Below are 18,026 nucleotides of genomic sequence, written 5' to 3'. Positions count from 1 at the left end.
GGTTTGAGACAGGGTTTCTCTGTGTAGCTTTGCGCCTTTCCTGAGAGTCACTTGGTAGCCTAGGCTGGCCTCGAACTCACAGAGATCTGCCTGGCTCTGCCTCCCGAGTGCTGGGATTAAAGGCGTGCGCCACCACCGCCCGGCTGTTTTTAATTTTTTTAATTAAGAATTTTTTTCTTTCATTTTACACACCAGAGATCCCCTTCTTCCCTCCTCCCATTCCCAGCCTCTCCCCAACCACCGTCACTCCCCACCCCCACAAGAAAGCAAGGCCTCCCAAGTCCAAGTCCTTCCCTCTGCCTCAAGGCTGTTGGAGGTGTCCCATCATAGGTAGTGGGGTCCAAAAAGCCCCCTTATGTCCCAGGGATGGATTCTGATTCTCCCTCCAGGAGGCTCCCCAAGCAGATCAAGCTACACAATTGTCTTGCCATGCAGAGGGCCTAGTCCAGTCCCATGCAGGCACCATAGCCATTGATCAACTTTCATGAGTTCCCACTAGTTTGGTTTGGTCATCTCTGCAGGTTTCCCCATCATGATCCTGATGAACTTGCTCATGGAATCCCTCTTCTCTCTCTTTGACTGGACTCCTGGAGCTCTGTCTGGTGTTTGGGTGTGGATCTCTGCATCTGCCTCCATCAGTCATTGGAGAAAAACTCTGTGATGACAGTTAGGTTATTCACTGATCTGATCACTGGGGCAAGCCAGTTCAGTTCAGGCACCCTCTCCACTATTTCTAGTAGTCCAAGCAGGGATCATCCTTGGGGATTCCTGGCAACTTCCCTGGCACTGGGTTTCTCTCTAACCCCATGATATCTCCCTCCATTACAGTGTATCTCTCAAATGAATGGAACTAGAAAATATCCTGAGTGAGGTAACCCAGACTCAGAAGGACATATATGGTATGTACCCACTCAAAAGTGGATACTAGAAGTAAAGCAAAGGATAACCAGATAACAACCCACAACTCCAGAGAAGCTAGATAACAAGGAAGATCCAAAGAGGGATGCATGGATCGCCCTGGGAAGGGGAAATAGATGAGATCTCCACGAGTGAACTAGGGGTAAGGGGTGGCCAATGGAGGGTAGTGGATAGGGGATGACAACATAAGGAAATGGGAAGGTCTAGCTGGAACAGGGATGGAGTGGGAAAGCAATGAGCATTACATGTTAAAAATCTGGAGAGGTAAACTTCCATTTCCAAGTTTGTCTGATCATTTTAAATCTTTATAAGATATACTGAGATTAACATTTCTTTTTATTTTTATGTTCTTTGATTGATTATCAGTTGATTTGGCTGGCATTCCGGTATTTGTATATATTGTTTTGTCTATGATTTTATTGTTTTTTCATCTTAGGATACAGTCATTCAGATTTCTTGAAGCAGTCTATATTTAGTTACACTGTAACTTTCTTTTCTTGTCCTCCCCCTTCTTATTCTGTTCTTTTCTGTTTCAAGTCCCTTCTCTCTCTTCTCTTTTCTTTCAAATTTACCTAACTTTGTGACTTCAGTGGTTGAGATCTAAGTAATGTTAAAGAAATATTCTCTGTAACAGTGCATGCATTAGAAAATACATGAATGATTGAAGGAACAAGACTATGGTTGTCTCCAGCAAGTACTTACTCAGTTTTTCTATTACTTACTTCAATTACTTAGTGATTATCCTATCTCAGTTGTCTGCCAATTCTGGTACAGGCTAGATATAGAAAACACCCAGCTGATAGGGTTCAGTTAATAAGTCCAAGAGGGAGGAAAACAAAGTTGAGAAGCAGTAGGAGAGGGACCCACAGGAGATTGTTAGCAAAGCTGACATCCTCACACTTAATAGACAAAAGCAGCCCACAGGAGACAACAGGTTCTTGCTTCCCCTAATTTAGTTCCCAGTAAAGAAAGCCATTGGTTGTAAAGGAAATTATTTTGTGGTTAAACTGGTTTGGTGCAAATGGTAAGGCTGGTTGGGTCAGATCCTTGTTAACTAGAGTGATCTGGAATGATGGCATAGAAACAGACTACAGGCTATAATAATGAAAACGTAAGTTGTTCTTTAAAATAGAAAAAAAAATTGGCACTAAAACAAAGTGAAGTTAATGTTGAGATTTTTTTTAAGTGTTATGGTATTTAAAAGGGGGTAATAATTAGGCCTTTGTGCTGGGCCCTGCTTCTTCTGTGGAGCTACACATTCCAGTTTCAAGTAAGACTAGACATTTCTGTGGTCCCAGACATACTGTCGTAGACTTCAGTAGCACCCTGCTATAAAGTAGTGACTGGTTATACTCCACCTAGGAGTATAACCTTTCTTTCCCACCTCTGTCCCCACAATGGTCATTTCCGAGCTGGAGTTCCCTAATGTTGGAAAGCTCTTGGTTTTAGTAAGTAACCTTCTGTTAATATACCATGGTTGGCACTGACATGGATCTTAGCTTCTAATCTCTTATTCTGACATGATCACTGTCCATGACTGTTAATCTGTGGAGATATCTTTGTCTGTAACATTCCTCTCCAGGGAAACACATTTAAAAATAATTGTAATAGAGCTAAGGAACATTCCACTCATGTTTTCATCCATTCCAGAAATGTTAGCAGTAACTCTGACTTCTCTCTTTACCCTTCTTTCATTTATGGGGTTTTCATCTTAGAACTGTTTCTTCCATTTCATTCCCAGGCTTTCTAGCTTAATCTAGGCTCATGTCAGTCCATCACTAAACAATGAGTGTAGCTTTATAATCAGTTTGCCTGACTTTATCTAGATTTATTTATCTATGTTCATAACTCCAAACTTTTTTTTAATAAACATTACTTTTCTCATGTCAACACTGTATTTGGAATGCATCTGGTGAATTCTACAATGATCACATGGGTGACTTCAATCACTATTGAGTCAGCCTCTCTCCATTTCAAGAGTTCATCTGTGATATTTAAAAGGTATACATATGAGTTTAGGATGGAGCAAGATAAACAGGCCATAAGTTGTTATGAAATAGGCAATGAGGGTCTATAAGGTGGGGATACAACAAGAAGTTAGAAAACAATTACAAGGACACATATGGATCTAAAAGGATGAATAGTTGATTGTGCGTTGTCAAGAGCAGGGGCATTTGGGAAAAACATACAGTGTAGACAGAAGCATGGAGGAGCATGGACAGAATTCTAGAGCCACCTGAAGGCTAGACTAGATAGTTCAGTACTGCGAAACAATAAACAAGACAGACTAAAGAAAGAAAGGCTATGAAAGATTATCCGTCAGACTGTTCTGGTTTCCTCTCTATTGCTTAGATAAAAATACTAGAGAGAAAATGTGTTATTTCATCTTATAATTAATTCCAGGTTATAGTCCATTGTGTAAGGAAGTATCAGTGCCAAGAGTTTGATACAGATAGTAGACTACATCCCCAGTAAAGAGCAGAGAGAAATGATCATAGATGCCGTTTCCACTTTCATCTAGCTCCCCCCCCATTTTACATAGTTTAGAATTTTTGCTCAAGAAATAGTGCTGTCCACAATGAGTTGTATCTTCTTACATCAATTAACTATCATAATATTTCTTTTTAGACATATCTAAAAGTTAACCTAATCTAAATAATTTTTTATTTAAAGTTTTCTTCCCAGGTAATTCTAGGCTGTGGTAAGTTGACATTTAAAACTACACAACATACACAGCAAAGAAGAGAACATTAACATTATCTGAGGTCAATCACTTGCCAAATAATTCTCAGCATCCATAGTACATGCACAGGAAGGATGATGATAAGAAAAATGAATTAAAAAAAATGAATTAAATTTGTATGAAGATGTCCTGCAAAAACACAGGCAATATAATTTTGCTTAAATATTGTACTCTATTTTCTAAAGTTAAGTTTGCATTTATTTAATATATAATATAAGGATATCCATATCCATGCATATATACATACATACACACATACACACACATTGTGTCCTGATAAGAGCAAGGAACTCACAGTTCCTTGAAGCAGAGGTTCCAGATACACTTCACAAGCCAAGCTCTTTTACTTTGGGATGGGAGTAACTGATCTGTTACAGGTCTGGAAATAGGATTCAGCCTGTTCTTGACACACTAGTCATGTACATTTTGTGTATGCCAATGTGTGTATTGTTTTAATTGCAAGGTTTCCTTTGTCATAACATCATCCAATGGTCAGGAGACAGAAAAGAAAGACTGGGCAGATAAACAGATGAACAAGGACATCATAGATGTAAGAATAACTAATGATAGATGAATGGAGAAAATACAGCAGCTTCTACTATTCTTTCTTTTTCACTTTTTTCACATTAAAACAATTTTACTTAATTCTGTTACTCTTAGAATAATTATATCATATTGTAATGTTTGGGAGTATGTAGTAGATGAATTAAAGCAGTTTGTCTTTCTGAGCACTTCCAAGAACAAGAAAAAATTCTACTTGAATCTTAGTATTTGTTTTGTGTATCACTATGATATATCTCCTTGGAGGCAGCTTTGATATATGGTTATGCTTTCATTCATCTCTAACTCATTCTTTGGCCCAACTTGAAAGACTGTTGAGAGCAGAAATGTTATCTTACTCTTGAATGCTGAACTTATCTTAACACCAGTCTTAGCTAACGCTGGTCTTAATGGGTTGTGGATCTAAGGAACAAATCACAGACTGTTTCTGTTTAGATAGGTGATAGGAATTTAATGTGCTGTGCTAGCTTCAGGCCATAGAAATGCCTTAGACATAGATGTACACCTTTAGGTGTTACTGATCTCATTGATAACAAATTCATCTTGACCTTCCCATTAGTTATTTCACACTTTCTAAATTAGATTTATATTAGAAGCATAGCTTCATTAAGAGTGACACACAGATGATAATGTCAATATCAGAGTGAAGATGAACATTATAAAATTTGATAATGAACAAGAGAGGAACTTAGAAAATTCAAACGGGAAATAAAATTAATATATTTCAAAATTACTGGATCATTTCTCCCTATTATCTTGAAATATACATTACCTTTTATTTATACAATATGAGTCAACTTTTGCATCAGTCTTCTTACTACACTACTTATCCAGACACAAATGAGTCTGACAGATCTTCCAGGAAGTGTAATAGACAATGATGTTTACCTGTAACTAATTCATATTGATGTTATGAACAGGCAAGAAAAAGAAAATACTGTATGGTTCATGATATCAAACAGCTCATAAAGAAAAATGCGTCAATCTGAAATTTATACTATAAAGTTCTATGTTTATTTAATTCATCATTCCAATAACACAATGGAAATAGTTTACAATTATAATTCTACATTAACATTGCAAAATATACCTATAATCATTTAATGTCATTAATGAACATTAATGACTATGAAAAATGCTATTTGAGGGGTGAAAGAGTCTCCGCTAAGAACACTTGAAATACTTACAGAGTATCCAGGTTCATTCTCAGAACCCATATAATGGATCACAACAGTCTGTTATTTCACATCCAGGGAATCCAAACCCCACTTCTTCCCACATAAGCCAAGCATTCGTATGGTACACAGACACACATATAGATAAAATACTCATGCACATACAATAAAAATAAATGAATAAATCTTTTAAATTCCATTCTAGAAAGATATGGTTTACTCTATCCAATTTTAATTTAAAAATGTAATATTAAAGAACCATACTCACATGCCATGAAACAGTAAGCATATTAGAAAACTCAGTGGGACCAAATACCTTGGTTTTCTGTTCAGATGCTATTGTATATTTCAAGCTTTATTAGCTAACACTCGTGATACAGGCAACAAATGTGACTCAGTAGTCAAGGGCTTTCTTACCGTGGGTGAGGCTCTAGATTTTATCTTTAATACTACAAATACATATACAAATAAACAAAAAAGTTCCTGCTTACTCCAGAATGCATCATGTGTCTCTTAGTCACTCAGTCTTCATCCAGTTTCAATTAGCCTGTTACTTTCTATTAAATATCCATTAACTTGAATAGTTGAATAATCATTGGGTTATTAATTTCCATTAATAATTTCAGAAATCAGAGCACTGAAAGACAATTGTGATTAAGTGTGGCTAGGTCATGAAGAATCTAAGGCAAATGCTCATTTTACAGCCCTGTGCCAATAAACCCGACAGACTAAAAGTTCACGGAATAAAAACAAAAAAATGAACAAACAAATAATAACAACAACAAACACTCCACCAAACCAAACAACCAAACAAGCAAATACACATCTCTATAGCCTCAGTAGTGTCATGGGAAGAGAAAAACATTTGCAGAATTGCTCTTAAAATACCCATTTCTGCTCGATTTTCCTATTTTGGCAGAAGTCCTTCCTGTTCTCTGCCTCTGTTGCAGCTACAGAAGGGTCAAACCCCAAATGGTAAATAAACAAGAGAAAGAATGAGGATTCCCTTGAAGAGTTTGTTTGTGCTTAAAACGTGATATAAGAAGAGACTGCTCTAGTTATCCTAGACTCTTGTTGAGTAAAGGCATAAAACCTAAAGCAGTAGCAACCATTATGAAGTGACTTACAGGTACCGAAAAATAAATGCAGAGATTCTGGCAATGTTATTAAATGTTGAGAGAATCTATCTATATTACAAGAATCTTTATGTTTCTCTATGTGTTGTGTCAAAGATAACACTATTCTAGCAAGAATTGGAACATGAGTTATCTCTGTACCCACAAATGCAAAGGTTCTCAACTCAGAGGTAGTATTATTTTTAATCTTTATGTTTTTTTTATAATTGTAAAATTTTTAAATGAAATAGAATTATATTATATTCTCTCTTCCCTTCCATCCCTCCAGCTAGGTACTGTTCCTCTAATCCATCCATGTATTTCCTCCATTCTCAAGTTTATAGCATTTTTTCCTTTTATTATTATTGCTATACACACACACACACACACACACACACACACACACACATTTTGTGGGTTTGTGTTTTTTTGTGTATGTATGCAATGTGTTTATGTACAAATATATAAATACAACCTGCTGAATCTGTTTTGTTGTTGTTGTTTCTACATAGGATTCAGGGCTGACTGCTCAGCATTGAATAGCCAATAATTGGTTCATCCATGAGAAAGGCTAATTCTCCTTCACCCAAAAGTCACTACTTACCTGTAACCCTTTGTTTAGGATTGAAATCCAGTGAAATTTTCTGCTTTAATGTCACTGTTTCCATTTGTATTACCATTGTTCCAGTCATGTATTTGCAAACATTTCTAGGAGAGATGACTTCACAGAAAATTTCCTAGAATTTTGCTCTCATCTTTTTATCCCTTTTCCTGTAGTGTTACCTAAGCCATAATGCATGGCCTGTAATGTGAACATATCAATTGGGGCTGGACTCCCCACCATCTGTTGATATCTGCATTGTGTCTAGCTGTGGCTCTCTATGATGGTCTCCATTCACTGTGTTTCTCTGATGAAGGGTGGTAGCTTTCCTGTGGGTCTAAAGATGAGCCCAGCTAGCTTCCCAGGGCTAGTGAAGTCACAGATGTGAGAAAAGACTCCTTTGGTCATTTTGCTAAACCAGCATGAATCCTTACTACATTCTCATCTTTATACTGTTCCGTGAATCTGTGCCCCCCAAACCCCAGCTGTTCCTGTTTCTCTTCGCTTTTTATCCTTTGTTAACATTAAAAACAAATACCTCTACCTCCTCTTTCACCTGAAATTTTCTTCCCTAAAAGAGAATGACTTTGAGGTTAGCTTTGCATCTCTGAAGTTATACATACCATTTACTGGAAGCCTAACGGAGGCAGTAGAAACACAATTGCACCTGAATTGCAGGTTAGTCACATGGGCTTTTCTTGCTATGTTACAAGTGTTATTTCAAAGATTGTTGGAAAATAAAGTTGTCATTCATGCACAGGCTATTCAGGACTATATAAAAATGCTACAATGGCCTTTTAAAGAATAACTTCAATGTGCATGGTGGCATCACTAAACCTACCATAAAACTGCACCATAATAGCCCATGCAAAAGGGCTCAAGTGTTCAAAGAATGGGATCTGAGTGGAACCTGAATATATTCCATGAGGATTTGAACTTGTTGGCAGGGAAGTCACTTAATGCTTATCCATTCAGATCTATTTAAAAGGAATGACCTCTCCCCAAAGCTTCTCTATTATGATGCTACAGTCTCCAGATTGCCAAATCCATCTACCAAAGAGCAGACTACTTGGAAAAAGCTGCCAGATAAACAAGTTCTCACAGGCCTGGGGAGAGATTAAGGAGTGCTACGTGTAGTTACTTCCAAAGATGCCTTTGCTTCTCCAGCTGAACTGCTGCTGTGACAATCCTGGAGATGCATTGAGTTTGGAAGCAGGGAGTTTTCAAAGTGACAGGCTTAAAAAATACAATTCACCTTTTGCCCTCCCACTCCCAGCTGCAGAATACTGGGCCTCCTGAGAAATCTGTTGTGTATCTCTGAATGTGCTCTGATATCTTTTAACACATAGGGTCTCCTGGGCCACAGGTTTCCTATTCCCCTTCCTAATCCAAATTGCTCCTTTAAATGCAGATAATTTACAGAACATATTCATAGTTTAGAAAACAATAAAAAAATTATTTTGTATCTTTTAGCTCTGCACTCTCACCTTCATTAACTTACAAATTCAGGGAAACAATTAATAGCAAACTCAAACAGGCTCAAAAAATTCCTCCTATTGAAGCTGTTTCTAAGAAATACAGGAAATCAAGTGCATGAAATATATGGGACTAGAGGGTTATCTTGAATGTTTATCAATGTTTTGGTTTAAAAGTGCTGGGCAGCTCAGTGTAACAGGAAGGGTGGGAAATAAGAGATTTTACTCTGGCTCTGACCACATGCCATTTCATGGCTCTGGTTACCTAACGCTCAGTGTCCTCATGTGGGAAAATGTCCCCTCATACACAGTTTACATCCCTTGATTTCCTCTTGTCTTTTTTTTTTTTTTTTTTTTTTTTTTTTTTTGCAATGTCACAGGTCAAAAGAAATTCTGGAATCAATTTGAGTCTGCTATTAACTATTTCCCTGAATTTTGAAAAAAAAACAGATTAGAATTTATTCCCAGGAGATAAAAAATATAAAATCATTAATAACTCTTGAATTCTGTCATTTCACTTGACAACCTTCAAACAATTTAAAGGGCAAATATTGGACCAGAAAAAAATGTAGTTTAGAAACACGGCTTCAAATATCACATCTATAGACTTACTGATGCAATAGTTAACCACTCAGAGCCTCAATTTTCCCATCTGCAAAACAGAAATAATAATAATATCAATATCAAAATTATGTTAGGAAATTGTACTGTCATCATATACAGAATATGTATTATATATATATATATTATATAATATGATATTATAAATTTACAAGAATTCCATCACAAACTCAGGTGGAAGTGTCAGTCTTTAAAGGCAAACATGAACACATACTATTTTACTGAGGAAAATAATACATATTTATTGCTAAAGGAAGCAAATGAGCCCTGTAGGAGCAGTATACTCAGTCTCTCTCCTAATTTAAATACTTATTATGTCATCTGTGGATCCCCTCAGACACTCCCATTTGTAGCCCATCCCCATTTCTAGGCAGTGGATCCCAACTCTTAGAAATACTTTCTGCATGGAACCACCAGTGGCCATACATATCAGGATCTCATAAGCATTGCCAAACAGATCTTTAAAACAAGCCATCAACTCACTTTTCCAAAGTGCTGCTATTCCTTAACTCTCACTATTTAAAAAATTATTATGGAGAATCTAGAAACATTCATTAAACTGATTGTAATATGCTTTTAATACACAGGGTCGTGGTCCTGACAGCTGCAGGACATGCAAAGCATATGCTACAATGTGCAGAAGTTGGCAGATGAGTTATTGGCTGCCCACTTGGTTTGAATGTTTGTTTTTCAGAACATATAAATCCTTCTCTCCCACCCAATCCTCCTTTAGTGGCAGGGAAAAGAGATTTTGAATCTCTGTGCCCTTGGAGTTTTAGGCAGATGTTGTTATAGCAGTAATCACAGTGCAGACATTAATTTATAGATGTGAGGGTTAATATTACACTTTGGAAAATCATGCCTGAATCTCCTTTGTGTTAGAGATAGCTCAGCAAGATGTGTGAGTGTGATGGGATATTTATTTACACTCTAAAGATGTATCTCTGCCTAAGGCACCTTCTAATTGGTTTAATAAAGAGCTAAATGGCCCATGGCTAGGCAGCAAAGAATAGACAGGATTTCAAGGCACACAGAGAGATCAAAGCTGGAAGGAGAATCTAGGAGTAAGATTTTCCCAGCTGACTCAGAGCAAATCAGATGTGCAGTAATAAAAAGTGGTAACCAAGCCACATGGCAAAATGTAGATTAATAGAAGCAGGTAATTTAAGTTATAAGAGCCAGTTAGGGAAAAGCCTAAGCTAAGCAGGTAATTTGAGTTATAAGAGCTTGTTAGGAAAAAGCCTAAGCTAAGGCAAAGCTTTTATACTTAATAACAGTTTCTATGCCATTATTTGCAGGTTGGCAGTCCAAGAAAGTCCACAAGAAAGCTTGTTCCATGTGAGTATGGTAGATGTTTCAAAAGCTTTAACGAATGAGCAAGTAGAATTCCAAGTAGACATTTGTTCATTTCTTTCTTTCTTTTTTTTTTTAACTAAGGCTTCTAAAGTTTTCAATAAGTTTTTTTTTTGTTGTTTGTTTTGTTTTGCACATTAATACAAATGAATTTAGAAAACTTCTTTGTAGTCATTGAAACAAGAAAGGACTGAGAACTAAGCCATACACTGGGGAAAGGAAGCAATACAGAGAGAGGGAGAAGTCTCACAGAGGGAGAAAGCCTCACAGACAGGGAGAAGGCCTCACAGAAAGAGAGAAGGCCTCACAGAGAGGGGGAAGAAGTCCTCCAGTGATGCTCCTCCCACCTGAGTTGTGTGGAGAAGAGATCAAGTGGGTCCTGATTACATTAAGTAGAGTGACACCTGGGAACTTCTCCAAGGATAATGTAAGAGTTGCTTAACTTACTTTTCACCAAAAACCCTAAAAAGCAGCAAACTTAATACCTGTTTCAGAACAGGAACTAGGTCCTGCAAAAGGTTCTCAGAGGTCCCTCCCTCATCTTTGTGGCAAGATCAGGATAAGAGGAGTCAATCCCTCCCGAACTAAGCTCCCTTTGGAGTCCAGAAAAAGTGTCTGAACCGTGTACCTACAGCTCTGTCCTGGGTGTCTGGATGGACCATGCAATGCCTGAGGGTGTAACTGGAGCTGGTGCAGGAACACTCCTGCAAAACCTGGTGTAGAGTTCAGGCAGAGGACAGATGGCAGCAGGTAGAAGAGCAGAGGGGGAGGATGTTTACATGCCCCACATGTTTGGCATAGTAGACACCCTCTGGTCTCTTAAACTTGGCAGGAAAAAGAGAATGCTTTGGCTTAGATAACTCTGAATCTGCACGTATTCTTGGTCTTGATGTTCTTTAGTCTGGGTGGGAATGACAGACATCTTTTGTCCAAGTCTGGCAGGTACACAAGAGCAGACTCTCCCTCAACTCCGTACAACCACTGACAACGCAGACACCATAAGCTCCCTAAGTAATACAAATGCCCTTCTTCCCTTTGATCCACAATTATTCATAAAAATATCCAGTATGCTGAAATGCTACGTGATTTATGAAGCAGCTGAACTCCAAATACTCTGAAATCCTCCCATCCCTCATGGAAAAGGAAAGGGGATATAACCCAGCTTGTATAATAAGCAAGTGAGGATGCCAGAGTTGGAGCAATAAGCATCAAGATAATTCAGAGCTGCAAAAGGCAGGACTGAGTCCAAGACAAAGCTGATCAAGGGGAGTTGAGAGTAAAATGCCAGAGATAACAAGTGTGCCCTGAGTTCAAAGAGACAGAAGAAGAAAAGAATATTTAATATAAGTAACACATGTCACTGGCTGGTTTGGGAAAATGTTCTGTCCCTGGGATTTTTTTAATTAATTTTTTAAATTTATTTTACATTCCAACCACAATTTCCCCTCCCTCCTCTACTCCTGTTCCCTCCACCATTTTTTTCTACACGCCCCCCCCCCATGCCCCATCCATTCCTCAGAAAGGGGAAGGCCTCCCATAAGAGTCAACAAAGCATGGCATATCAAGTTGAGACAGGACTAACATTCTCCTCCCTGTACCAAGGCTGAGTGAGGCATCCCATCATAGGTAATAGTATTCAAAAGGCCACATCATGAGCCTGGGACAGATGCTGGTCCCACTGCTAGGGATACCACAAACAGACTAAGCTACACAACTGCCACCCACATGCAGAAGATCTAGGGCGGCCCCATGCAGGCTCCCTAGCTGTCTAGAGTCCCTGAACTCCCACAAGCTCAGGTCACCTGTCTGTGGGTTTCCCTGTCATGATATTGACCCACCTTGCTCATATAATCCCTCCTCACTCTCTTCAGTGGAATTCCCACGACCCAGTGCTTAGCTGTGGATCTCTGCATCTGCTTCCATCAGTTACTGGATGAAAGTTCTATGATGACAGTTCAGTATTCACCAGGCTGAGCTCCGGGAGTCCAGCTGAAGAGAGGGAACAAGGATTATATGAACAGAGGGTGGGGGTCAAGATCTTGATGGGGAAATCTATAGAGACAACCGAAACAAGCTTGTATGAACTTACAAACTTTAGACCAATAGCTGTGGAACCTGGATAGCACTGGTCTAGGCCCTCTGCATATGAGAGACTATTGTGTAGCTTGGTATATTGGATGAGCCCTTGGCAGTGAGTGGTATGCATGAGCTGGCTTTTTGGAGGCTATTGCCTATGGTCGTATGCCCTGCTCAGCCTTGATGCAGGGGGGCAGGAGTTGTAGGAATAAGTCCTCAACTGAATGCACCAGGCTTTGCTGACTCCTCATGGGAGGCCTTACACTTTTGGAGGAGGGGATGGGGGATTGGGGAGTAAGGATAGGGGAGAGCAAAAGGAGGAATGAGAGGGGGATCTGTGGTTGTTATATAAAATGAATTTTAAAAAGTCTTTTAAAAAAAATACCAGCCAGAGATGGTCTAAGAGGTAAGGATCTCTAGTGAGGAGGTAAAGCAGACAGGTACCTAGGAATGTTAAAAACACACAACAGGACTCTGTTACATATCAAACAAGGTGTGGGTGTAGGGTTAAATGGACAGACTATACAAAGTATAGGCCCTGTCTTTAGGAAATAGTACAAGGGACTTGGAAAGAACAGCCTGAATCAGGAGTCAAGAGAATCAGTCAAAGTGAAAGCATTAGAAACTATCTGATGCTATGCTAAAATAGCATCAGATAGCATGGTCAAGAGAAGTTTTAACATAAAGAAGTTATTTGGACCCACAGCTCGAGAGCAGAGGTCCATGTAGTGATGAAGGAATTTCATAGGTAACCAGAGAGGGGAAATGGCTAATAATGTCCTCACACAGTAGGCTGAAGAGAAAACTGGATATGGGGGAGGTTGTAAACTCTCAAAACCTACCCTCACCGACTTACTTCCTCCAGCAAGGCAACACCTCCTAAATATTCCATAACATCTTCAAACTGTGCTACCAAATGTGGAACAACTGTTCTCATATTTGAGTTACGTTTCTCATTTAAACCACCACACCATTTCAAAATGATATAATCAAAACCTTTCCATCAAGTGATAGAAATAGCAGCATATAAATGCTTGACAGTTATAAACAGGTTATGATTTTATATATGTTGGTCTGGAAGATAGTACCAGTATTTTCTATGGCATTATTTTTGTACTATGCACTTAAGGGAATACAGTAAATGAGATTTTTAATTTCCAATGAAAGAATATGTAAATCTCATTCACTAATTCAATTAAAATGGTTTCAAAAATTTTGCATAGAGTACATTACAAATGTTTTGTACTTAGTTTATGCATAAATTGTTAAGCAATAGACAGATTAATAGTTCCTAAAAATACACAAGTTCAAATTTCTGGACATCAATACAATGAAAATTAAGATTACTTATCAAGGGACCTGAAAACTGGGAGATTTTCCCAAATTATTGTGGTCCACTCAATATAACCTGCCGGTTTTAAACATAGGAGAGAGGGGCAGAAGAGAATCAGAGGAGGAGATGTGATGGCATGGAGGGTCAGAATGATGGATGTGATCTGTAGCCAGTTCTGAAGTCAGAAAATATATGGAATTGGATCCTTCTCTGGAGCATCCAAAAAGCACTGGTGCCAGATGACACCTTGATTTTATTTTACTGAGACAAGAATCAGATTTCTAATCTATAAAACTTTTAGATGTTAGTTTTGTTAAATTTGAGGTAATATGTTGCAGCAGAAATGGAAATCTAATGCATGCACATTTTCTAAAGATATTTCTGTTCTTCACCTTATAGTCATAATCTTGAATTTATAATTCAGAAGCACCAGTCTCACCTATTCTCTGGAGGTGTAAACAATCTGAAGAAGTCACAAAATGGTCTTAGCTTCTTCTTGTTGGGTTTGGAAAAACAACATCAAGAAGTGTTGACATATGTCACTCTCAACTTAACTAATCTATACGCAGGTTCATCTCTTGGATTAGGCCACATCTTTGAGCAAATGTTAGCCTTCTAGTTCAGTTATAATCAGAATTATGGCAGTTCAGTCTTCTGAAAAACTGCCATTCCTTCACGTGAAATCAATCATCATTCAATACACTCAGCAATATGTTAATATATATGTAAGAAAATTTAAGTAATGTATCTCAGACTTGGTCTCTGAGGTATGTCAACAAAAACAACCTAATGTAACCATGTAATGAAACACTAATGTAACCATGTGTTACTTTAGTTATATGTCTCCAACTGTTGCTGTGAGATGTCCTGTATGCTGTGAATATATGTTACTATGATTGACTGACAAATAAAATGCTGATTGGCCAGTAGCCAGGCAGGAAGGTAGTGTAGCCAGGACAAGGAGAGAGGAAAATGCTGGGTGGAAGAAGGCTGAGAGAGGAGACACTGCCAGCCACCATGAGGAGAAGAATGATGTAAAATACTGGTAAGTCAAGAGCCACATGGCAACTTATAGATTAATAGAAATGGGTTAATTTAAGATATTAGAACAGATAGCAAGAAGCCTGCCATGGCCATACAGTTTATGAGTAATATAAGTCTCTCTGTGTTTAATTGGGCCTGAGTGGCTACAGGAGCCGGGTGGACATAGGAATACTCCAGTTACAAACTGTTCTTTTCTAATCATTTTTTATTTTTAAAGTAATTTAAATTCCTACTGCAAGAATTCTATGTAATTTAAAATGAAGATAATATTATTTGACCAACCATACTGCAGAAATCTAAAACTTCATTGAGGCAAACACACTATCTTGTCTTCAGTCATGGCAATAATAGACATCTTGGAGCAAGAGTTTGTTAGACCAATTTTATGAGACTTGATATCACTATTGTTTAGATTATCCTAACTACTAATTACTTCTGTCTCCCCATAAGTCTTCTGTATGAAAAGTTGATGATTTGCAATTTATTTAACCAGAAAATGTCAAATAATTAAGTGGCTGTGTTAAATAGCTCATATCTAAAAGCAGTTGTTCCATGTCACATGAAATTGATTGTATTTTTCTAAGTTCAAATGCATCAAATGTTTTTTTTAATGCTAAAATTAGGCTGTGGTTATCATTTAGTGTTAGCCTGCTTAGACTATAGAAGGCCCTTGTTTTGAATACTAGGTAGTGACACAAATAGTTAAGTAAAAATTATTTATATCACTTGATATATAATTCAACTTAATGTTATACAAAAGTAATTACTAATTTATTTCTGGTAAATACTTTTCTTCTTTTCATTTAAGAATGACTCAGCAAGTGGGAATTGGGCTGTGCAGTTAATACAGGCAGAAACACTTTGAGGTATCAAATTTGATGCATATAATTTCAGTTGGCAAAACAAGAAAATTGTATAAATAACTGAGAATGTGATACTCAATATAAGGACTTGAATCTCCCATCAATTCAAGGGAAGGCTGGCTACTATTGTTAATCTGTAGAGATTTAAAAGCTTCATAAAAGCTTTAGTAGCCAAGTTGGTCCTATACACAATGGGTAGCATGTGAGAGGCAGTATAGTAGGACAGCTAACTAAGTGGGCTTGTTGCATTGCTGAGGAAAGTGCAGCACAATGTGTATTTCTATGGTTTGGTGAATATTCTTCTTTAGCACAAATGTAACTGCATGACGCACGTGTGAGTAGCTCTGAAGTTGTGATCACACAAATGTACTGCTTGACCTTAGGAATTAATTTGGAAAGAAACATAAGTCATTTTAAATATTTAAGCATCCTCATGGCAGGTAAAATAGCCCTCACTCACCAAGATAGAGGTAGGATAGAAATGGGAAAAGATGTTTAGAATTATCTGCATTCAACCTTTCGGGAATAAAAAGCTAGTAGCGTTCACATAGATAAAGATTAGACATGGAAGCACTTTTGAGTATTAGGTGGATGGATTTAGATGGAATTTGCTGGGTTTAGATGGAATTTGCTGAGTTAGGAGTAAATCATCATTAGAGAGTTAGAAATAGAGTATGTCCTATGGTATAGAAGCTAATGAAGATCGGGCCCCATGGGAGACGCTAAAGAAGACTAGAAAGAGAGAAATTGGAAGGGGGGAGGAATGAGCACTCAACAGAACATAGTGAAGGCTATACAGAGGGGAGTCCACCAATGAGAAACTGGAGACAGATAATAACGAGAGAGAGAAAGAGAGAGACAGAGACAGAGACAAAGAGACAGAGAGAGAAAGAGGCAGACAGAGAGAGGGAAAAGGAGAGAGAGTGAATGGAGGGGAAGGAGGAGGGAATGAAGGAAGAAAAGATACAAATGATGAAAATGTAGACTATGAGGATATGAGTAAAGTCAAAATTGTTGAGACTATCTATGATTGTCTGCACATTTTTATCTTCTGTTTTGATTTGATTGATACATTAATATATAATTGCATAATTTCCCCCCCTCCTCATTCCACTCTCTCTCCTGTCTCCTCTCAAACTGCATCTTTTATCTTAATTATTCTGCATATTTCATCACTACAAGCAGCAATTCTAGGAATGTGTTGGGATAGGACACATAGTAAGAGGGAGACTGGAAGAAATGAAAGTAAATGAATATTTTATAAATTATGTAATTTACGAAATACATATGAATCAAGAGCCAGGCAGCATGGTTTACACCTGTAAACTCTAGCACTTATGAGGCTGAAACTGGAGGATCATTGTAAAATTGAGATCAATCTAGGATGCATAATAAGTTCTAGGCCAGCATTGTGAAACAACACACACACACACACACAAATATAAAAGAGAGCACATAGGCAGATAATGAGTAATATAAAAGCTTCTGTTTGAAAAAGGAAATGCATCTAAACTATCCATAATTTCTTATATCAATTCCAACAATATAGATATCTGGGCAGCATGATTGTCTTAGAGGAGAGTAACCATTCTCAAAGTTTATTATTGTTGCATGTTCATTCACAGTTTGTTTTATGCAAAGAAAAGAGCCGCAGCAAACACTGGACTTTCAGCTGAAAAGCTGAAAAGTCTATGTTTTACCAAAGTTGTCTGGTCTGAAAACTGTCCTTTTATTAATATAGTTTTTTTTTTAAACGATGCTACAATGTTGTTTCAATAGTTAGATATTTTTGGTGGGCTTCTCTCTCTCTCTCTCTCTCTCTCTCTCTTTCTTTTTTCTTTCTGTCCTTTTTCTTGCTTATAGAAACAATAATGATCATTTTATCTTAGGAGAGTCTGTAGGCTGGGCTATAGGAGCTCAAATCTTCAAAAAAAAAAATAAAACTACTTCTGCTGTCCCTCTGCAAAACAGTGCATTTTAATCTACAGAATGGGCCAAGAATATGATTTGCAGAAATTTACCACACATTCACAAAACTAAATTAAATAAACACAGAGAACTACTTTGCAAAGCACTACTATACACAAGAGTCCTGTGGTTCTGCCCCACCCATTGACTTTCAAAAAAATAAAGGGCTAATATCACCGG

This window comes from Peromyscus maniculatus, chromosome 10, assembly GCF_049852395.1.
Source record: "Peromyscus maniculatus bairdii isolate BWxNUB_F1_BW_parent chromosome 10, HU_Pman_BW_mat_3.1, whole genome shotgun sequence".
Classification (NCBI taxonomy): domain Eukaryota; kingdom Metazoa; phylum Chordata; class Mammalia; order Rodentia; family Cricetidae; genus Peromyscus; species Peromyscus maniculatus.
This window is presented reverse-complemented; position numbering follows the sequence as displayed.